We start from the raw sequence: 22,437 nt of genomic DNA on the forward strand, positions 1-22,437 counted from the left end.
GGGGTGAGAAGCCTGCTTCTCCCTCACCCACTCCCCCGGTTTGTGTTTCTGCACTCGCTATCTCTCTCTCTGTCAAATAAATAAATAAAACCTTATTTTTTAAAAGATTTTATTTGTTTGAGATAGAGAGATTGAGAAAGAGCATGAGAGGGGAGAGGGTCAGAGGACGAAGCAGGCTCCCTGCTGAGCTGGGAGCCCAACATGAGACTCGATCCCAGGACTCTAGGACCACGACCCCAGCAGAAGGCAATTGCCCAACCAACTGAGCCACCCAGGCACCCAATAAATAAATAAAATCTTTAAAAATAAATAAATAAATAAAAGATCAATAATTAATAACATTGTTTTGTTCTTTTTTTTAAGATTTTATTTATTTATTTGACACAGAGAGAGAGAGAGACAGCAAGAGAGGGAACACAAGCAGGGGGAATGGGAGAGGGAGAAGCAGGTTTCCAGTGAACAGGGAGCCTGATATGGGGCTTGATCCCAGGACCCTGGGATTATGACCTGAGCCGAAGGCAGACGCTTAACGACTGAGCCACCCAGGTGCCCTTGCTTTGTTGTTCTTATTAAACAGTTATTACACAGATACAAAAACCCTAAGTGGTCACATATGATAACAGAATTAGTATTATATAAATTCTGTTTGTTCTTTACAATGACTGTGTTATCATCATTTATTTATAATCTATTGGTTGGTTTTTTTTTTAGAATTTATTTATTTGTTTGTCAGAAGTGGGACTCAATCCCAGGACCCTGGGATCATGACCTGAGCTGAAGGCAGACCCTTAACTGACTGAGCCACCCAGGCGTTCCTATAATCTATGGCTTAAATGAAGTAATACATAGTGCCCCAAGAGTTACAGACCTGAATTGCACATGATACAAGTTCTAATGATTTAGAATTATTATAAACTTACTCTTAAAACAAAGATATATAAATAAGTTTATCTGTATTGTGGGATGATAATAGTACTGGGAATTTTCTGAATTAACCTCTATGTAAAATACAATCTTTGTTAAATGACAAGCAATAAATCATGTTAATTGGGAGTTTACAAGTTCATTATTAATACTCAACAATACCTGCAGTAATTACTTTGTACCAAGAACAACAAAAGATAATTTTAAGAAGTATTTTAACTCTGACATTATTTAAAATTGCCTGAACATAGTGATAATAAAAAGCAGACTAATTCTTAGAGTTTATCGTTGTCCTTAAATTCCCTACAGACACTCCAACTCCCAGTTAACAACTCCTCCTGCTGCCTACCTCACCCATGGCATGACACAGGATATATATATTTATATACATTTTTGTATATGTATGTATATATTTTTATATATCAATGTATATACATGTATGTAAAATAATGGAATATTATAATCAGCCAAATAAGGTACAACTGTCATATACATACATGTACCTAATACATACCACTTATACTGGGTTGAAGGTTGCCCTCCCCAAAATATATGTTCATTCAGAACTTGTAAAAGTAATCTCATTCAGAAAAAAAGTCTTTGTACACCTACTTAAGGATCTTGAAATGAGTTCATCTCGGGTGAGGGTGGGCCCTAAATACAATGACAACTGTCCATATAACAAAATAAAACTCACAAAGGATAAATGCATGTGAAGCTGCCACATCTAAGGAGTGCCTACAGAAACCAGAAGCTGGAAGAGGCAGGAAATCTAGAGTTTTGAAGGGAGCATGGCTCTGCTGACAACTTGATTTCAGAATTTTGGCTTCTAGAATTGTAAGAGAATAAAATTATATTGTTTTAAGCCACCAAATGTGTGGTAGTTTGTTAAGATAGCTCTTAGAAACTAATATACAGCTACAATATAGCTAAAAAGCAAAACAAGGAAATGAAGTAAGAATTAGATGAATCAACGAACAGTTTTATTGAAGATTTTAACATACCCACTCACAGAAACTGAGAGATCAAGGAGATCAAAAAATATGATGATATAAAAAAGATCTAAACAAATAACTGAGTTAATATGTATACGGAGAATTACACAATTAGCAAGGAGAAAATAGACATTCTTTTTACATTAAAAATATTTATAACAATACATCAGATTTGGCCCTAAAGTAAACTTAATGAATCCTAAAATTCAGTATCATATAGATCATGTTATCCAACCATAATCTAATAATATTCAGGATTAACAACAAAATAAATAAGGCTTAAATGTGTGAAAACTAAGTAAATGATTACTAAATACCTGTTGGGATAAAAGGAAATTATGAAGAAATGAAGAAATACTTAAGAATGAAATGGTAATAAGGGGCACCTGGGTGGCTCAGTCAGTTAAGCAACCAACTCGATTTTAGCTCAGGTCATGGTCTCAGGGTGGTGAGATAAAGGACTGTATTAGGCTCCACACTCAGCAGGGAGTCTGCTTCAGGTTCTTTCCCTCTCCCTCTCCCTCTGCCTCTTCCTCCCCCTCTACCTCTCTCCCTGCTCGTGTGCTCTCTATTTCTAAAATAAATAAATAAATAAATATTTAAAATACATATTAAATAAATAAATAAATAAAGAGAATGAAATGGTAACAAGAATACAAAATGTCAAAATTTGTGAGAAAGACCCAAAGCAGAAATAGAGGGAAGTTGTAACTTAAAATGTATTTATCAGGAAAATTTACCTCTTCAAAATCTTCCAGACTTCACACACTGCCCAGTTCAAAAGCCACTTCCACATTTCTAAGAATTTGTAAGAGCATCACCCCCTTCCAGGTGTCAAAATCTTGTTTCATATTTCTCTTTTCTCTAGTTTGGTGATTTATTAACTTATCCTTACTAATACATTCTTTTTATTTATTTGCATTTGCTCTATTGATCTCATTACTGTTGATTACTCTTGATACTTCTCACTTACTGACTTAAACATTTCACTGAATACTCTCAGTAGAAATCTGGACTTTAAGGACATTACTAGTAAGGGATAAGAAAAAAGGTATAAACATGTTATTGTCTACAATAGCTATAGGGAAAAAGATATTTTTGTATATTTCTACTGGCAGAGCAAACTGATACAATATCAGAGAAGAATTGGCAATACAGGCATAATCACATAAAATTTATATTTTAAACCAGAAATTCACTTCTAAGAATCTATCTCAAAGATGTACTCGCAAAATACCAAAAATACTATCCTCAGTACATGCAGAAAAAACATTTGAGAAGGTACAGCATCCTTTCTTGATGAAAACTATTCACAGTGTAGGAATAGAGGGTACATATCTCAAATCATAAAAGCCATCTACAAAAAGCCCATAGCGAATATCATTCTCAATGGGGAAAAATTGAGAGCTTTTCCCCTAAGGTCAGGAACACAGCAGGGATATCCACTATCACCACTGCTGTTCAACATAGTATTAGAAGTCCTAGCCTCAGCAATCAGACAAGAAAAAGAAATAAAAGGCATCTGAATCGGCAAAGAAGTCAAACTCTCACTCATATCACCCAAATGATATGATACTTTATATGTAAAACCCAAAAGACTCCACCCCAAAACTGCTAGAACTCATACAGGAATTCAGTAAAGTGGCAGGATATAAAATCAATGCACAATAACAGTGGCATTTCTATACACCAACAATGAGAGAGAAGGAAGAGAAATTAAGGAGTCAATCCCATTCACAATTGCAATTGCACCAAAAACCATAAGATAACTAGGAATAAATCTAACCAAAGAGACAAAGGATCTGTACTCAGAAAACTATAGAACACTCATGAAAGAAATTGAAGAAGACACAAAGAAATGGGAAAATGCTCCATGCTCATGGATTGGAAGAACAAATATTGTTAAAATGTCTATGCTACCTAGAGCAATCTATACATCAAAGCAATCCCTATCAAAATACCATCCACTTTTTTTCACAGAGATTCAACAAATAATCCTAAAATTTGTATGGAACCAGAAAAGACCCCGAGTAGCCAAAGGAATATTGAAAAAGAAAACCAAAGCTGGTGGCATCACAATTCTGGACTTCAAGTTCTCTTACAAAGCTGTCATTATCAAGACAGTATGGTACTGGCACAAAAACAACCACATAGGTCAATGGAACAGAATAGAGAACTCAGAAATGAACCCTCAACTCTATGGTCAACTAATCTTTGACAAAGCAGGAAAGAATATCCAATGGAAAAAAGACAGTCTCTTCAAAAAATGGTGTTGGCAAAATTGGACAGCCACATGCAGAAGAATGAAACTGGACCATTTCCTTACACCATGCACAAAGATAGAAACAAAATGGATGAAAGACCTAAATGTGAGGCAGGAATCCATCAAAATCCTTGGAGAACACAGGAAGCAACCTCTGTGACCTCAACCACAGCAACTTCTTGCTAGACATGTCTCCATAGACAAGGGAAACAAAGGAAAAAATGAACTATTGGAACTTCAAGATAAAAAGCTTTTGCACAGCAAAGGAAACAGTTGACAAAACCAAAAGACAACCAATAGTACGGGAGAATATATTATAAGACATTGATAAATGTCTTATCAGATAAAGGACTAGTATCCAAAATCTATAAAGAACTTATCAAACTCAACATCCAAAGAACAAAAAAATCCAATCAAGAAATGGGCAGAGGACATAAACAGAAGAAAACAGATATTTCTCCAAAGAAGACATCCAATAGACACATGAAAAAGTGGTCAACATCACTCAGCATCAGGGAAATACAAATCAAAACCACAATGAGATGCCACCTCACACCAATCAGAATGGCTAAAATTAACAGGTCAGGAAACAGATTTTGGCAAGGATGCAGAGAAAGGGAAACCCTCTTACACTGTTGGTGGGAATGCAAGCTGGTGCAGCCACTCTGGAAAACAGTATGGACATTCCTCAAAAAGTTGAAAATAGAGCTACCCTATGACCCAGCAATTGCACTCCTGGGTATTTGCCCAAAGATATAAATGTAGTGATCCGAAGGGGCACAAGCACCCAATGTTTACAACAGCAATGTCCACAATAGCCAAACTATGGAAAGAGCCCAGATGTCCATTGATAAAGAAGATGTGGTATATACACACAATGGAATACTACTCAACCATCCAAAAAAAAAAAAAAAAAAAAGAAAGAAAGAAAGAAATCTTGCCATTTGCCATGATGTGGATAGAACTAGAGGGTATTATGCTAAGCAAAATAAGTCAATCAGAGAAAGACAATTATCATATGATCTTATGATATGTGGAATTTAAGAAACAAGGCAGAGAGGAAGAGAGGAAAAATGAAACAAGATGAAACCAGAGAGGGAGACAAACCATAAGAGACTCTTAAACATAGGAAACAAACTGAGGGTTGCTGGAGGGGAGGGGGTTGGGGGGAACGGGGTGGCTGGGTAAAGGACATTGGGGAGGGTATGTGTTATGGTGAGCACTGTGTGTTGTATAAGACTGATGAATCACAGACCCATACCCCTGAAATAAATAATACATTATATGTTGATAATAATAATAAAAAGGAAAATAACCAAATCTCAATCAATAGGGAACATGTTTTTAAAATTATGTTACATCCATGCACACTCTCTTCCCTACCCCTTCATTTTTTACTTTTTACCCTTTTAGAAGCTAGACATTAAAGACTAAGATATTAAGATTCTATGTGGCTGTGATGACAAAATTGCTCTTTAAAAGCCAGAGCGTATCCCATGGAGATAATGGTTGGCCCCGCTTTCTTTATGATTAGATTGGATGATGCACTTTGGGATGCCCTTATCTCCTGAGACAAGTCTCCCATTTGCCAGTGATTCCTTGGATCAATTAGGATATTGTTAAGGCTGGACCTCAAACAAAAAGGGCTTCTTGATGGTTTCATTTCTGATAGTCATTTATCCTAGAAGCCACCTCAACTGACCTACAATTGCAAACAAAGATTTTTTAACCAAGCATCCAACAGCCCTCCTGGTAAAAAAAAGCCTCAAAGCTCCTGATGGGACTTGCAGGACTTATGTTAGGATTGCAATATAAAATAGGCAAAACAGTATGCTTGCTCAGCAGGACTCTAAATGATATTTCCCAGGCACTGGATGCACTCAGCCAAGAATTAAATGAAGTCAGAGAAGGAAATCTTGAGACTGTCTACTATCGCTACACCATTTGGGGTGTGAAAAATTTCCTCACATGTGTTATTTTAACATTACAGTTAACTCCTGCAAGGTATCCCAATTAATAGGGGACATTTGTGATCAATTAAATAGGATCAATATAGCCACTGATCCATTTGACAAAATTGGTAATTGGGGATCTTATCTAATGGATGTGATCATAATTTTGGGCCTAATACTTGTTTTATGTTCATTCTTTGGCATGTGTTGATGCATGTACGATTTGCTGCCCATCATGACTCACTGGAGCCATACCACAAGCCCCTGGACCAACCCCTGGATACATTCTATTGGCTGCACACCCCGCCACCCCATTTCAGCAGGAAGCAGCCAGAGTGGTCATCGTCCCATACCCTAAGGGCAGTTAGGGTTACTATTCCACGGGGAGGAATGAGTAAGGGACAGGTGGGGCTAGGTAGGGAGAGATAGATAGGGGGCTATGTGATCAGGCTCGTAGAAATCCCAAAAATGTGAAGATGTGGGAAAACCAGAGATAAGGGAATAAACCAGACCACCCTGCCCTAGGACCACCCTGCCCTTGGTGTGTATGTGTGTGTGAGGGGTGTCTTTTATGATAATCACCTGTGACTAATAACCAATAACCAGACCCTAAAAAGGAAGTAAGCCACTGAAAGTGTTATCTCTAGTCCTTGCTCAATGGTAGTATCAGTAGAAATGTTAAAAGAATTTAAGTTCCCTGGTTAGCTTTCTATAAAAGACCAACCTTAAAGGCCCTCGTTGGCAAACCTGTCAGGGCCCTTCACTCTGGATAATTTTTTCTATATCTTCATGTAATAAACTTCTCCCGCTTTACTCACTAAAAAAAAAATCTTATTGTACATCTCCATCAGAGCTCTTAGGTGACCAAGTGCATTGTTAATGAGCAGTAATTTGAATCTTTTTTTTTTTTTGAGTAGTAGGTCTCAATAGTTGGCTTAAAATATTCAGTAAACCACATTGTAAACAGATACGCAGATATGCTGCCATCCAGGCTTTGTTGTTCCATCTATAAAGCACAGGCAGAGTAGTTTAGCATAATTCTTAAGGGCCCTAAAATTTTCAGAATGGTCAATGAGCATTGACTTCAACTTAAAGACACGAGCTGTGTTACCACCTAACAAGACAGCCTGTCCTTTGAAGCTTTGAAGCTTTCTCCTCTCTAGCTATGAAAAATACTGGATGGCGTATTCTTTGAGTAGAAGATTGTTTTGTATAAAATGAAAATCTGTTGTTTAGTGTAGTCACCTTTATTAATCAACTAAGCTAGATCTTTCGGATAACTTGCTGCAGGTTCTGCATCAGTACTTGCTGCTTTACCTTGCACATTTGTTATGGAAATATCTTCTTTCCTTAAACCTGATGAGCCAATCTCCGCTAGCTTCAAACTTTTCATCTGTAGCTTTCTCACCTTCACAGAATTGAAGACAGGGCTTGCTCTGGATTAGGCTATGGTTTAAGGGAATATTGTGGCTGATTTGATCTATTCAGACCATTGAAATGTTGTCCTTACAAGTGATAGGCTGTTTAGCTTTATTATCTTTGTGTTCACTGGAGGAGCAATTTTAACTTTCTTCAAGAACTTCTCCTTTCCATTCACAATTTGGCTAACAGTTTGGCACAAGAGACCTCACTTTCAACCTACCTTGGCTTTCAACATGCCTTCTTCAGTAAGCTTAATCATTTCTAGCTTTAGATTTAAAGTGAGATGTCTGACTCTTCCTTTTATTTGAACACTTACAGTCCATTCCAAGGTTATTAACTGGCCTAATTTCAATATTGTTGCAACTCAGGGAATGTAGAGGTTTTAGGAGAGGGAGAGAGACAGGGGTATGCTTGTATTACGATGTTTAAGTCATTTACAGGCATATCTCATTTTTTAAAACGATTTTATTTATTTATTTGACAGAGAGAGACACAGCCAGAGAAGGAACACAAGCAGGGGAAGTGGGGGAGGGAGTAAGCAGGCTTCCTGCAGAGCAGGGAGCCCGATGCAGGGCTTGATCCCGGGGTGCTGGGATCATGACCTGAGCCAAAGGAGACGCTTAACGACTGAGCCAGCCAGGCGCCCCCAGGCATATCTCATTTTACTGTGATTTGCTTTACTACGCTTCACCGATACTGTATTTTTTACAAAGCGAAGATTTGTGGCAACTCTGAGTCTAGCTAGTGTATCAATGCCAGTTTTCCAATAGCATGGGCTCACTTCATGTCTCTCTGTCGCATTTTTTTTTTAAAGATTTTATTTATTTATTTGACAGAGAGAGACACAGCCAGAGAAGGAACACAAGCAGGGGGAGTGGGAGAGGGAGAAGCAGGCCTCCTGTGGAGCAGGGAGCCCGATGCTGGGCTCCATCCCAGGACCCTGGGATCATGACCTGAGCCGAAGGCAGATGCTTAACAGCTGAGCCACTCAGGCGCCCCCAGGCATATCTCATTTTACTGTGATTTGCTTTACTACCCTTCATACTGTATTTTTTACAAAGTGAAGATTTGTGGCAACTCTGAGTCTACCTAGTGTATCAATGCCAGTTTTCCAATAGCATGGGCTCACTTCATGTCTCTCTGTCACATTTTTTTAAAAACATATATTTATTTTAGGGAGAGAGAGAGAGTGGGTGTGCATGAGCCGGGAGCAGGGGGGTGGGGGGGCAGAGGGAAAGAGGAAAAGAATCTCAAGCAGACTCCCCACTGAGCACAGAGCCCAACTCAGATCTTGGTCTCAGGACCGTGAGATTACAACCTGAGCTGAAATCAAGAGTCAGATGCTTAGCCGACTGAGCCACCCAGGCAGCCCTCTCTGTAACATTTTGATAATTCTCAAAATATTTCAAACTTTCAAAACATTAATAGCAACAATGTATTTCATGATGTATGCTTATCAAAATATCTTTGTATGTATGCATATACATATGTGTATGTGTATATATATGCTTTTGTATGCTTATATAGAAATGAAATGAATGACAGCAATGACACAAGGGATGAGAAGGAGGAATTAGGATTACATTGTTTTATAAGGTAGTCACATTACCCATGAAGTGATATAATGTTGTTTGAATGTGGACTTGGATTACCTGAAAATGTACATTGCAAACTCTAGAGTAACCACTAAAAAAAAGTTTTCAAAAAAAGTATTTAGGGGTATCTGGGTGGCTCAGTCAGTTAAGTGTCTGCCTTCAGCTCAGGTCATGATCCCCGGGTCCTGAGACTAAGCCCCGTGCCAAGCAGGGAGCCTGCTTCTCCCTCTTCCCTGCCCCCCACTCATGCTCTCTCTCTCTATCTCAAATATATAAATAAAATCTTTTTTTAAAAAGGTATTTAAAAAAGTATAATTGGGGCATCCGGGTGACTCAGTTGTTTAAGCATCTCTTGATTTTGTCTCAGGTCATGATCTCATGTGGCATGAGATGGCGCATCACCTGGGGCTCCATGCTGAGTGGGGAGTCTGCTGGAGATTCTCTCTCTCTTCCTTTCCCTCTGACCTCCCCCCTCTAAAATAAATAAATAAATCTTTAAACAAAAATGTAATTGACTTGTTAAGAAATGAGAGCCAGGCCACAGCAGTGCAAGCCTGTAATTTCAGCTCCCTGGAAGGCTGAGGTCATGACCATGGATGCTGAGGGATTGGGAACTATGGCACTTTTAGAGTAGGCATCTGCACCAAGTGTGGCACCAGCATGGTGGTCCTGGGGGTACCCCGTGGTCTAAGGCAAGAGGGACCCAGTCCAGGCTTGCACAGAAGAGGTCAAATTCCCTGTGTTGGGGAGAGGTGGAGTAAGCAGTGTGCAGTTTTGCCCAGGATATTTGATGAGACCTGGTCTTTAACATTAGAAAGAAGAAAGGAAGAAAGGAAGAAAGGAAGAAAGGAAGAAAGGAAGAAAGAAAGAAAGAAAGAAAGAAAGAAAGAAAGAAAGAAAGAAAGAAGAAAGAAATGGAATCATATAAAATGCTCAGTTAAAACCACACAAAATAGAAAAGGAGTTGAAAACAAAAATAGGAACAAACAACAAGGGCAATAAATAGAAAACAACAAATATGGTAGACATTAATCCAAATATGTCAATAATCACTTAGAATGTCAATGGTCTAATTGTACCAATTAAAAGAGAGGTGTCAGAGAGGATCAGAAAACAAAACTCAACTACATGTTGTGTATAAGAAACCCATTTTAAATGTAAAAACACATATAGATTGAAAGTAAATGGGGGAGCCTGGCTGGTTCAGTCTGTAGAGCATGTGACTATTGGTCTTGAGGTCATGAGTTCAAGCCTTGTGTGGGGCATAGAGCTTACTTAAAAAAATAGTTGGTACTTCTTCATTTGTGACAAGCACCGGGTGTTGTATGGAAGTGTTCTCTCACTATATTGTACATCTGAAACTAATATTACACTGTATGTTAACTATACCGGAATTAAAATAAAAACTTTTATTTTTTAAAAAAGATTTTATTTATTTATTTGAGAGAGGGCCCAGAGCGAGAGAGAGCACAAGCAGGGGGAGGGATGGAGGGAGAAGGAGAAGCAGGCTCCCCGCTGAGCAGGGAGCCCAATGCGGGGCTCGATCCTAGGACCCTGGGATCATGACCTGAGCTGAAGGCAGATGCTTAATTGACTGAGCCATCCAGGTGCCCCTAAAATAAAAACTTTTTAAAAAAGAAATGGATGGGTGGGATACTTGAGTGGCTCCTTGCTCTGTCTGCTTCTCCCTCTCCCTCTGCCTGCTACTCCCTCTGCTTGTGTTCTCTCTCTCTCAAATAATAAAATAAAATAAATAAATAAGTAAATGGATGGGGAAAAATATACCATGCTAACACTAATCAAAATAAAGTGAGAATAGCTATATTAATTTCAGACAGGGCAAACTTCAAAGCAAAAAAAGTTATCAGGGATAAAGAAAAGTATTACATATTGATAAAAGAGTCAATTCTCCAAGAAGACTTAACAATTCTTAGCATGTATAAGCTTAAGAGCAGAGCACCAAACTATGAGGCAAAAACTGATAGAACTGCAAAAAAAAAAAAAAAGATAAATCCAGTATCATAGTTGGAGGTTTCAACACCCCTGTATCACAAATGAACAGATCCAGGGGCTCCTGGGTGGTTCAGTTGGTTAAGCATCTGACTCTTGATTTCAGTTCAGGTCATGATCTCAGGTTGTGAAATCGAGCCCTTCATCCAGCTCCATGCTGGGCATAGAACCTGCTTAGGATTCTTTCTCCCTCTCCCTCTACACTCCCCCCTCTAAAAAAATGGACAGATCTAGCAGCAGAGAATCTCTTATGACATAGTTGAACTCAAGAGCACCATCACTCAACTGGACATCAATAGCCTACTCCAACAAGAGCAGAATACACATTCTTCTCAAGCTCACATGAATCATTCACCAGGATAGATCACATTCTCCATCATAAAACACACTTTATCAAATTTAAAATAATAGAAATTACACAATGTCTTATCTCAGACCCCAGTATAAATAAGCTAGAATTAAATAACCAAAAGAGAACTGGAAAATCCAAAAATACATGGAGATTAAACAACACCCTTCTAAACATATGGGTCAAAGAAGAAATCTCAAGAGAAACTATAAATATTACGAACTAAAGGAAAATGAAAATACAACTTACCAAAATTTGTGGGATACAGTAAAGATATACTTAGAGGGAGATGTATAGCACTGAATTCATATGTTTGAAAATAAATAAGACCTAAAATTAATCATCTAAGTTTCCACCTTAGGAAACTAGAAAAAAAGGGCAAATTAAACATAAAGTAAGCAGAAAAAAATAAATAATAATGATCAGAGCAGAATTAAATTGAAAACAAATCAATATGGAAAAATCAATGAAATTAAAAGCTGGCTTTTTTAAAAGTTCAAATTGATGAGCCCTAGTCAGGCAAACCAAGAAAATAAAGAGAGGACACAAATTACTAACATCAGAAATGAAAAAGGGGACTTATTACAGATCTTATGGACATCAAAATGATAGTGAAGGAACGCTATGAATGACTCTACATCTATAATTTTGATAACCTAGGTGAAATGGACTAATTCCTCGAAAGACATAATCCACCAAAACTCATACAAGAAGAATAGACAATTCGAGTAGTGTAAAAAAACCTAGTAAACCTAATAATAACCTAAATAACCTAATCCCTGAAATCTGTAAATGTTTCCTATATGGAAAAGATTTGCAAATGTGATTAAATTAAGGATCTTGAGTTAAGGACAGTATGGGATAATCAGTGTGGGTCCTAAATGCATTCACACGTATCCTTCTAAGAGGGTCTTTATAAGATTTGACACACAGAAGAGAAGAAAGCAATGCGGCCATAGAGGTAAATATTGGAATGACATCACTACAAATTAAGACATGTCATAGCCATCAGAAGCTGGAAATGGTAAGGAATGTGTTTTTTTTTAATGTTTTATTTATTTATTCATGAGAGTCAGAGAGAGAGAGAGAGAGAGAGAGAGAGGCAGAGGCAGAGGCAGAGGGAGAAGCAGGCTCCCCGCCTAGCAGGGAGCCTGATGCGGGACTCGATCCTAGGACTCTGGGATCATGACCTGAGCTGAAGGCAGACACTTAACCATCTGAGCCACCCAGGTGCCCATGAATGTTTTTTTTTCTGCTAGAGTCTCCAGAGGGAGTACAGTCCTCCTAACACCTTGCTTTGGCCAGTTAACCTGATTTTGGACTTCTGTCCTTCAGAACAGTGAAAGAATTAATTTTTTTTTTTTGGCTATTTTTAATGCAATTTTTATTCCCCAGTTTCTGTGGGCTAGAAATACAGATATGGCTTAGCTGGGTCCTCTGCTTCAGAGTCTCACAAGGCTGCAATTAAGGTATTGGCCAGGCTGAATTTTCACCTGCAGGCTTGAATGGGGAAGAATCTACTTTAAAGATCATTCAGACGTGGGGCACCTGGGTGGCTCAGTCATTAAGCGTCTGCCTTCGGCTCAGGTCATGGTCCCAGGGTCCTGGGATCGAGCCCCGCATCAGGCTCCCTGCACAGCAGGGAGCCTGCTTCTCCCTCTCCCAGTCCCCCTGCTTGTGTTCTCTGTCTCACTGTGTCTCTCTCTGTGTCAAATAAATAAATAAAATCTTAAAAAAAAAAGATCATTCAGATGTTTACAGAATTCATTTCTTTGAGGCTGTGTGATGGAGTGCTCCAGCTTTTTGATGGCTGTCAGCTGGAAGCCTACTGAAAATCCTGGATGTGGCCCACAGTTCTTGCCATGTGGACTTCCTCAAAATGGCTACTTCATTGAGCCAGCAAAGAGTATCTCTTTCCAATCTGCTAAGAGGGATCCTTACATAATGCAACCTAAGCAAGAGAATAACATCCCATCACTTTTACCACATTCCATTGGTAAGAATCAAGTCACAGGGGGCGCCTGGGTGGTTCAGTCGTTAAGCGTCTGCCTTCAGCTCGGGTCATGAGCCCTGCATCTGGCTCCCTCCTCCGCGGGAAGACTGCTTCTCCCTCTCCCACTCCCCCTGCTAGTGTTCCCTCTCTCGCTGTGTCTCTCTCTGTCAAATAAATAAATAAAATCTTAAAAAAAAAAATCAAGTCACAGGTTCTCCCTCAGAGATGATCCATAGTTATATGATGAAAGAATGAATGACTGACTTTGGGTTGGGGGGGAATAAAAAAAAAGAAAGAATGAGTGACTGACTTTGGAGACCTATGACTTCCAGTATAGCTCCTAGAGGGGAGGAAAGGAGTCCTGAGCTAAACCTTTTGCGGGTCAACAACCAAGCTTTAAATCTGCAAGAGCCCTAAGAGAGCAACCTACCCTCAACCCCCGCAACTGGGTTGACAGATGGGAAACATGATCTGGAGAGGTTAAGTCATTGCCCAGGTCAGTCACTGGTACAGGCAGGCCAGAAGCCCTGATGTATGCAGCTCTCAAGCCCAATTTTCATTAAGTCCCTACAGGGTGCCAGGCATTGAGCCCAGTGTGAGTGACACAGGTAAGTAAAATGCAGATCCATCCAACAGTACCTTTGTATCTCCTTGAGAACGACAGGATCCATGACATCTGTATGGCTGGGGAGGAATGGACAGCTTTGCCAAAAAGAACTCTTTGAGTTAGTGGTTCTCAAATTACAGAGGGTATCAGAATCACCAGGGCAATATCTTTAAAAATCATTCTCTGTTGGCAAAATCCCTGGCCTGTGCTCTTCAAAACTATCAAGGTCTTGAAAGACAAAAAAGCCAAGGGGCCTTCACAGATTGAAGGAGAAAAGAGATGTGGCAAATCAATACAACAGTTGTTTCTGGACCAGATCCTGGATGGAGGCACAGGTGGGGAGACTTGCTATAACGGAAAATATTAGAACAATTGATAAAATTTGAATACTAGATAATAGTTTTCTATCAGGGGAATTTGATACTTCATACATATATTTATATGTATATTTTTAGAGACTGATTTATTAGCTGAATAATGAATGACCTCATAAAAACCATGATAGCACAAGATTCTACACTTTTAATTTACATTAGAATGTTGAGAAATTTCTTTTATTATTGTTTATTTTTATTTTTTATGTATTTATTTTTTAAATACTTTTTTTAAAGATTTTATCTATTTATTTTTTAAGATTTTATTTATTTATTCACGAGAGACAGAGAGAGAGAGGTAGAGGGAGAAGCAGTCTCCCAAGGAGCAGGGAGCCTGATGTGGGACTTGATCCCAGCACGCCGGGATCATTTATTTATTTATTTGGCAGAGAAAGAGATAGCGAGAGCAGGAACACAAGCAGGGGGAGTGGGAGAGGGAGAAGCAGGCTTCCCGCTGAGCAGGGAGCCCGACGCGGGGCTTGATCCCAGGACCCTGGGATCATGACCTGAGCCGAAAGCAGCCGCTTAACCGACTGAGCCACCCAGGTGCCCCTATTTTTATTTTTTAAAAAATCTTTATTTAGGAGAGAGAGAGAGAAACAGGAGAGCATGAGTGGGGGGAGGGGCAGAGAGAGAGAGGGAGAGAGAGAGAATCCTCAAGCAGGCGCCCTGCTGAGCATGGAGCCTGATGTGAGACTCCATCCTGGGACCCCGAGATCATGACCTGAGCTGAAGTCAAGAGTGGGACACTCAACCGACTGAGCCATCAGCCACCCCTATTTTTATTATTTTTTTAATTAATTTATTTTTAAGAGTTTTTATTTTAATTCCAGTTAGTTAACATACAGTGTTATATTAGTTCATTAGTTCATTAGGTGTACAGTATGGTGATTTGACAATTCTATACATTAGTCAGTGTTCATCATGATAACTGTACTCTTGATCCCCTTCACCTATTTCACCCATCCCCATCCCCTTCGCCTCTGGTAACCATCAGTTTGTTCTCTATAGTTAAGTCTGTTTTTTTGATTTGTCTCTTTTCTTTGGTCATTTGTTTCTTAAATTCCACATATAAGTGAAATCATATGGTATTTGTCTTTCTCTGACTTATTTCACTCACTAGTTATATCCATGGAAACTGGTAAGATTTCATTTTATTACGGCTAAGTAATATTCCATTGTGTGTGTGTGTGTGTGTGTGTGTGTGTATTATATATATTCACTGATTGCTAACATTTTGCATACATATGACCTGAGCTGAAATCAAGAGTCAGATGCTTAACCAACTGAGACCCCCAGGCACCCCTTAAAAATAAAATCTTCAGATGCCTGGGTGGCTCAGTTGGTTAAGTGTCTGCTTTTGGCTCAGGTCATGATCCCACGGTCCTGGGATCGAGTGCTGCATTGGGCTCCTTGCTCAGCTGGGAGCCTGCTTCTCCCTCTACCCCTCAACCCGCTCATGTTCTCTCTCTCTCACTCTCTCTCTCTCTCAAATAAATAAAAAAATCTTTAAAAAATTTATTTGTAAATAAGTCTCTTCTGAAGTAATTGGTGGTCAGTTTTTGCAAAAGTTCCACCTGTGATTGAAAGCTGTTAAAAAGCTGCTTTAACTATTTCTCTTTTAATAGGCGAGAATAATAAATCTATTCATATTCACTGAAATTACTCATATCCATTTTTTATATTTTATTTTGCTTCCTATTTACTTTCTTCTTAGCTTATGTGTTTTCCTCCTTCCTACCTGTAACAGTTTTAACATATGTCCACAAATTCCTGATACTCTTCCACTTAATTGGTGGTGCCTAGTTTCCCTCTCCTTGAGCATGGACTGAACTTAGGTATTTGCTTTTGATGAATCAAATAAAGTGAAAATGACAGTGTGCAAATTAGTGGAGATAGTGAAGAATTGAGGCCTCATGCTAACGGCCTCATGACTGGGCCTTGGAGCAGATCTGTCAGCCCCAGCCAAACCTTCAGATGACTACAGTACTGGCCTACATGTAGACTGCAACGTCATGAGAGACCCTGACTCAGATCCATGCAGCTGAACTTCTTCTGAGTTGCTGACTCACAGAAACTGTGAGATAATAACTACTTGTTGTTAAGCTACTAAGTTTTGGGGTAACTTCTTATACACTAAGAGTAGCTAATATACTGCCTTTTGTCTGATCGGTCAAGTTTTCCTTATTCTTATTAATACTTATTTTTATATGTTTTAGTAGTTATTCTTATATTTTTAAAAACACATACTTGATTTAGAAATATCTAGTTAAATTGTATGTGTGCCCCCTCTTAAAAAATATAAGAACTTCAGAATATTTAAAATCTAATTTCTTTTCTCATATACTCCATATTAATATTTTATGTATTATAAAACATAATAAACTTTTAAAAAGCAATCTCTAAGAATTGAAAGTAAATTGAAACAAATAAAGCTTGTGTATGCAGTTGGCAATGTAACCATTTAGCAAGGAACACCAAGTGACTTTACACACTTAATTTAATACTAAGTTGAGTTTTCCCTAATGGAAAAGTAAATTTACACTAATTTTAAGCTATTTTCTGTAATTGTATTGTGGGTGATATTGTGTGTATTATTATTCTGTGATAATATTGTCAATGTGTGGGATGAAACAAATAAGAATTATGTTTGTGTCCTTGTGAACTGGGATTTTTGACGTGAGACAAAGGAAATACTGATGTAAGATCAATGAGTTTAAGTAAAAACCTAATTTTTCAGTCATTTAGTATGAACTCATGTTATATTCCTAACATAACATAACATAACATAATAATATAACATGACATAATATATTCATTCTTAGCTATGTACTGAAAAGTATATGAACAATGACCACCCATAGTAAATACTCGTAGTTCCCAGATTATGGTTCCTAATTACTTTTTCCCATTTAAAAAAATGAAACCTCCTTGGAAAAATGACTGAATCAGGTGCGACAGGAAATGTATGAGATGATCCTGGAAAATCTTATCATAGGAGAATGCAAGGAAATATGAAAAATGACTTAGAGCATATCAAATGTTGAAATGACCAAGGATTACATTTTATAACCATCAGTAAATAACAACAGTAAATTAAAACTATTATATATGAAAGAAACTATTTTACATGTTTCAATCCCTGTGTTAATAATTATGTTCATCCTATCATGGCTTTATCATCCACTAATGCCAAATTGCCTAGGTCCTTTATTTCCAAAGGGGTTACCTTAATTTTAACTTTCCTCTGACTAACCATGATTCTTATTATTCTATTATTTATATAGTACACAGTTATATTTTCCAACATATATACACATATTCTTTTTTGCCATTGCTTCCTGAATGCCACTCTTTGATTCTCGTTTAAAATTCTGTTTTTTGGGGCACCTGACTGGCTCAGTAGAGGATACAACTCTTGATCTTGGTGTTGTAAGTCTGAGCCCCACACTGGGTGTAGAGATTACTTAAGAAAATAGAATCTTAAAAAAAAAAAATTCTTTCTTATTGAAATATCTCGTTTATTGGTTCTTCAGTGAGGGTCTGTGAGAAGTAAACTCCCTCAGTTTCTGCCATAAAAAGTGTTTATTTGCTTTCACTCCTGAAGGATAATTTAAGTAAGCAGGTATAGAATTCTAAATTGACAATTATTTTCCTCAGCACATTAAATATGCTATTGCATCATATTCAGATATTGATTGCTCCTAATGAGAAGTTTATATTTATTCTAATTTGACTTTTTTGTACAAACATTTTAATTTCTCTCTTAAGTTTTTTTTCATTGTCTTAGGTGTTCCGACATTTCCCCCTGATTGTCTAGGTAAGGATTTGTTTCTAATTATCTTGTTCAGAATTAAGTATGCTTTTTCATTCTGGAGATGCATATCTTTTTTAACACTAGAAATAACTCCACTGTTATTTTTAGAAATATTGCCTCACCCCAGTTCTTTCTAATGTTTCCTTTTGGAACTCCTGATGGACACATCTTTAAAATTCTCTCTTTTTTCTTTCTTTTTTTCTATTTGTGGTAAAATACATACAATACAAAATACATACTTTTCATTTTTAAATGTATAGTTCAGAGGCATTCAAAACATTCACATTGTTGTGCAACCATCAATACCATTTATCCTCATATTTTATCTCATAAAACTGAAATTCCATACAGATTAAACAATAACTCCTTATTTCCCCCTTCCCCCAACTCCTGGCAACTACCATCCTCCTTCTGTCTTTATGATTTTGACATGTGAGTGGACTTATACAGTGTTTACCTTTTTGTGGCTGGCTTGTTTTACCTAGCATAATGTCCTCAAGGTTCATCCATGCTTTTTTTTCCCCCACACTTTTTCTAACCTAATTTATCTGGCAAATTGGGGGGAAGAATAGTTTCTTCAGCAAGTGTTTCTGAGACAATTGGATATCTAAATGGAAAAAAAAGAAATTTACACATTTTTACAAATGATTTACATATAAAAATTAACTCAAAATGGATTAATGATCTAAAGAAAGAGCAAAAACTATAAGAGTCTTAGAAGAAAACACAGGACTAATCTCCATGACCTTGGATTTTCCAGCGGTTTCTTAGATACAACACCAAAGGGGCATGTGGGTAGCTCAGTAGGTTAAGCATCTGCCTTTGGCTCAAATCAGGATCCTAGGGTTCTGGTATGGAGCCCCACATTAGGCTCCCTGCTCAGCGGGGAGTCTGTGTTGCCTTCTCCAACTGCCTCTCCCCCAGTTCATGTTCTCTCTCTCTCTTTCTCTCTCAAATAAATAAATAAAATCTTAAAAAAAAATACAACAACAAACCTGAACAATGAAAGATTATATTTCGAGGAGGCCCTGGCTGACTCAGTTGGAGGAACTTGCAACTGTTGGTCTCGGGGTCATGAGTTTGAGCCCCACATTGGGTGTAGAGATTACTTAAATAAATAAATAAACTTAAAAAAAGATGGTAATTTGCACTTCAAAATTAAAGACCTTGGGGTGCCTGGGTGGCTCAGTTGGTTAAGCGTCTGCCCTTGGCTCAGATCATGATCCTGGGGTCCTGGGATGGAGCCCCGCGTCAGGCTCCCTGCTCAGTGGGGAGTCTGCTTCTCCCCGTCCCTCCGCTCCTCCCCCTGCCCCACTCATGCTCACTCTCTCTCTCTCAAATAAATAAATAAGACCTTTAAAAAAAATTAAAGGCCTTGTGTATCAAAGGGAATTATCAAGAAAGTATAAAGACAACCTACCGAATGGGAGAAAATATTGGCAAATCATATATCTAAGAAGGTCTATTATTCATTATATATGAAGAACTCTTAGAACTCAACAAGTAAAAGGCCCTTGTATCCAATTCTTTTTACAAGAAATATCATAATGACCTCATTGTCCTAAATACATCAATGAGTTTCAGTCTACTGGGATTATTTTATTTATTGCTCAAATTGCCTTATCTTTGTCAAGTGAAAGCCTCTTCAATCTGGCTTTCAATTAGTTTAAACATAATTCCAGTAGTGTTGGATTGTGTTCTCATTACCTTGGGTGATGAGATGTACGTTTCCAGCCCAAGACTGACATCAGTCATCTAGTCCTCTCTCTTCAATAGACAGAGCTAGGAAATCTGTACCTCTATTTATACTCCCACCCTGCAAACATGAAGTATTTCATGAGTTCAAACTGATACTATCAATTCAAATTTAGGACTAAAGGTATTTACATAACTATCCTAATCTTAGATCTGTGTCTCCTTTTTCTGACACTGAAAATATTTATTCTCAAGGACATTAGGAGTAATAGAATATAATGTAACACTTCATATGCTGTATCCCATATTTTGCATAAAACAGACCCAGAATAAAAATAACAGCATAATTACTGAAAGCAGTTTTTAAAAATGTGTTTGCCTATGCTTCCTTTAACCATTGTTTCTACATTTTGTTGTATCTAGTTTTTAGGGCATATATTCATGAAATACTATACTCTCTTCCTTATATCCCAAATATTTTCTTAGTTCTACATTAAATTCAATGCTCACCATAGCTCTTTATGTCAATTAATGTTATTCCAGCCATTATGGTTGTGCAAAGATCATTCTCTAATAGATTTGGAAGTAAGGGTTCATAGCAACAATATTCTCTGAGTTTGTTCTTGCAAGCTGTTGATAATTTCTCTACATCCGTTACATTTGAAAACTAAATTTGCTGGTTATAAGATCCCTGGTTCACATTCTTTTCTGTGACAATATTAAATATATCTGTTTATTAGCATAAAGCTATCAAGAATGTCTGGTGACAATAAATTTTCTTTTCTCACTTGCACTTTGGATCTCCAAAGAATATTTTCTTTTTCCTAAAGAGTCTAATAGTTTTTTTTTTCAGTAGTCTCCACAATCAATGTGGGACTTAAACTCATGATCCTGAGATCAAGAATTAGTTGCATGCTCCACTGACGGAGCAAGCCAGGCGCCCTTAAAGTCTAATAATTCTTAAAAATATGTTTCAGGGGGCGACTGGGTGGCTCAGTCGTTAAGTCTCTGCCTTCTGCTCAGGTCATGATCCCAGAGTCCTGGGATCGAGCCCTGATTGGGCTCCCTGCTCAGCGGGAAGCCTGCTTCTCCTTCTCCCACTCCCCCTGCTTGTGTTCCCTCTCTCACTGTCTTTCTCTCTCTGTCAAATAAATAAATAAATAAATCTTTAAAAAAAATATGTTTCAGTGTTTATCATTCAGGGTCAGTTTTCCCAGATGTGGGCACCTGAGTGGTTCAGTTAGTTGAGCGTCCGACTCTTCGTTTTGGCTCAGGTCATGATCTCAGGGTCATGGGATCGAGCCCCAGGTCCTCTTCTGCTCTCAGAATGGAGTCAGCTGTAGATTATCTCCCACTCCCTCTCCCTCTGCTCCTCCCCCCTGCTTATTAGTACTCTCTCTCTAAAATAAATAAATAAAATCTTTAAAATATTTTTTCTTGATATATTTTAAAATATTTATCCTTTTTCCTTGCTTTGATCTTTTCATTGATGACTCTTATGAGATATATATTAAAACGTTATTATACTATACATTATATATAATTGTATTTTATTTTATAATATTTATATATTATTTTATTGTTGTCTTATATTTATATATGTATAAAATCTTCTTTACCTTTTATATTTGTCCTTTCTCTTCCTTTGTCTTGAATATTTTTCATCTCTTTCGTTCATTTCTTTTTAAATTGTTTTTTAATTTAAATTCGATTAACATATAATATATTATTGGTTTCAGAGGTACACGTCAGTGATTCATCAGTCTTATATAATACCCAATGCTCATTACATCACATGCCCTCCTTAATGTCCAGCACCCAGTTACCCCATCTCCCCACTCCCCCTCCCTCCAGCAACCCTCAGTTTGTTTCCTATGATTAAGAGTCTCTTATGGTTTGTCTCCCTCTCTGGTTTCATCTTGTTTCATTTTTCCTCTCTTCCTCTATGATCCTCTGCCTTGTTTCTTAAATTCCACATATCATAAGATCATATGATAATTGTCTTTCTCTGATTGACTTATTTTGCTTAGCATAATACCCTCTAGTTCTATCCACATCACAGCAAATGGCAAGATTTCTTTCTTTCTTTCTTTTTTTTTTTTTTTTTGGATGGTTGAGTAGTATTCCATTGTGTGTATATACCACATCTTCTTTATCAATGGACATCTGGGCTCTTTCCATAGTTTGGCTATTGTGGACATTGCTGTTGTAAACATTGGGTGCTTGTGCCCCTTCGGATCACTACATTTATATCTTTGGGCAAATACCCAGGAGTGCAATTGCTGGGTCATAGGGTAGCTCTATTTTCAACTTTTTGAGGAATGTCCATACTGTTTTCCAGAGTGGCTGCACCAGCTTGCATTCCCACCAACAGTGTAAGAGGGTTTCCCTTTCTCTGCATCCTTGCCAAAATCTGTTTCCTGACCTGTTAATTTTAGCCA

Source organism: Eumetopias jubatus, unplaced genomic scaffold (assembly GCF_037043125.1).
Source record: "Eumetopias jubatus isolate StellerSeaLion01/CBP00866 unplaced genomic scaffold, mEumJub1_p1.0 scaffold_3, whole genome shotgun sequence".
Lineage (NCBI taxonomy): Eukaryota > Metazoa > Chordata > Mammalia > Carnivora > Otariidae > Eumetopias > Eumetopias jubatus.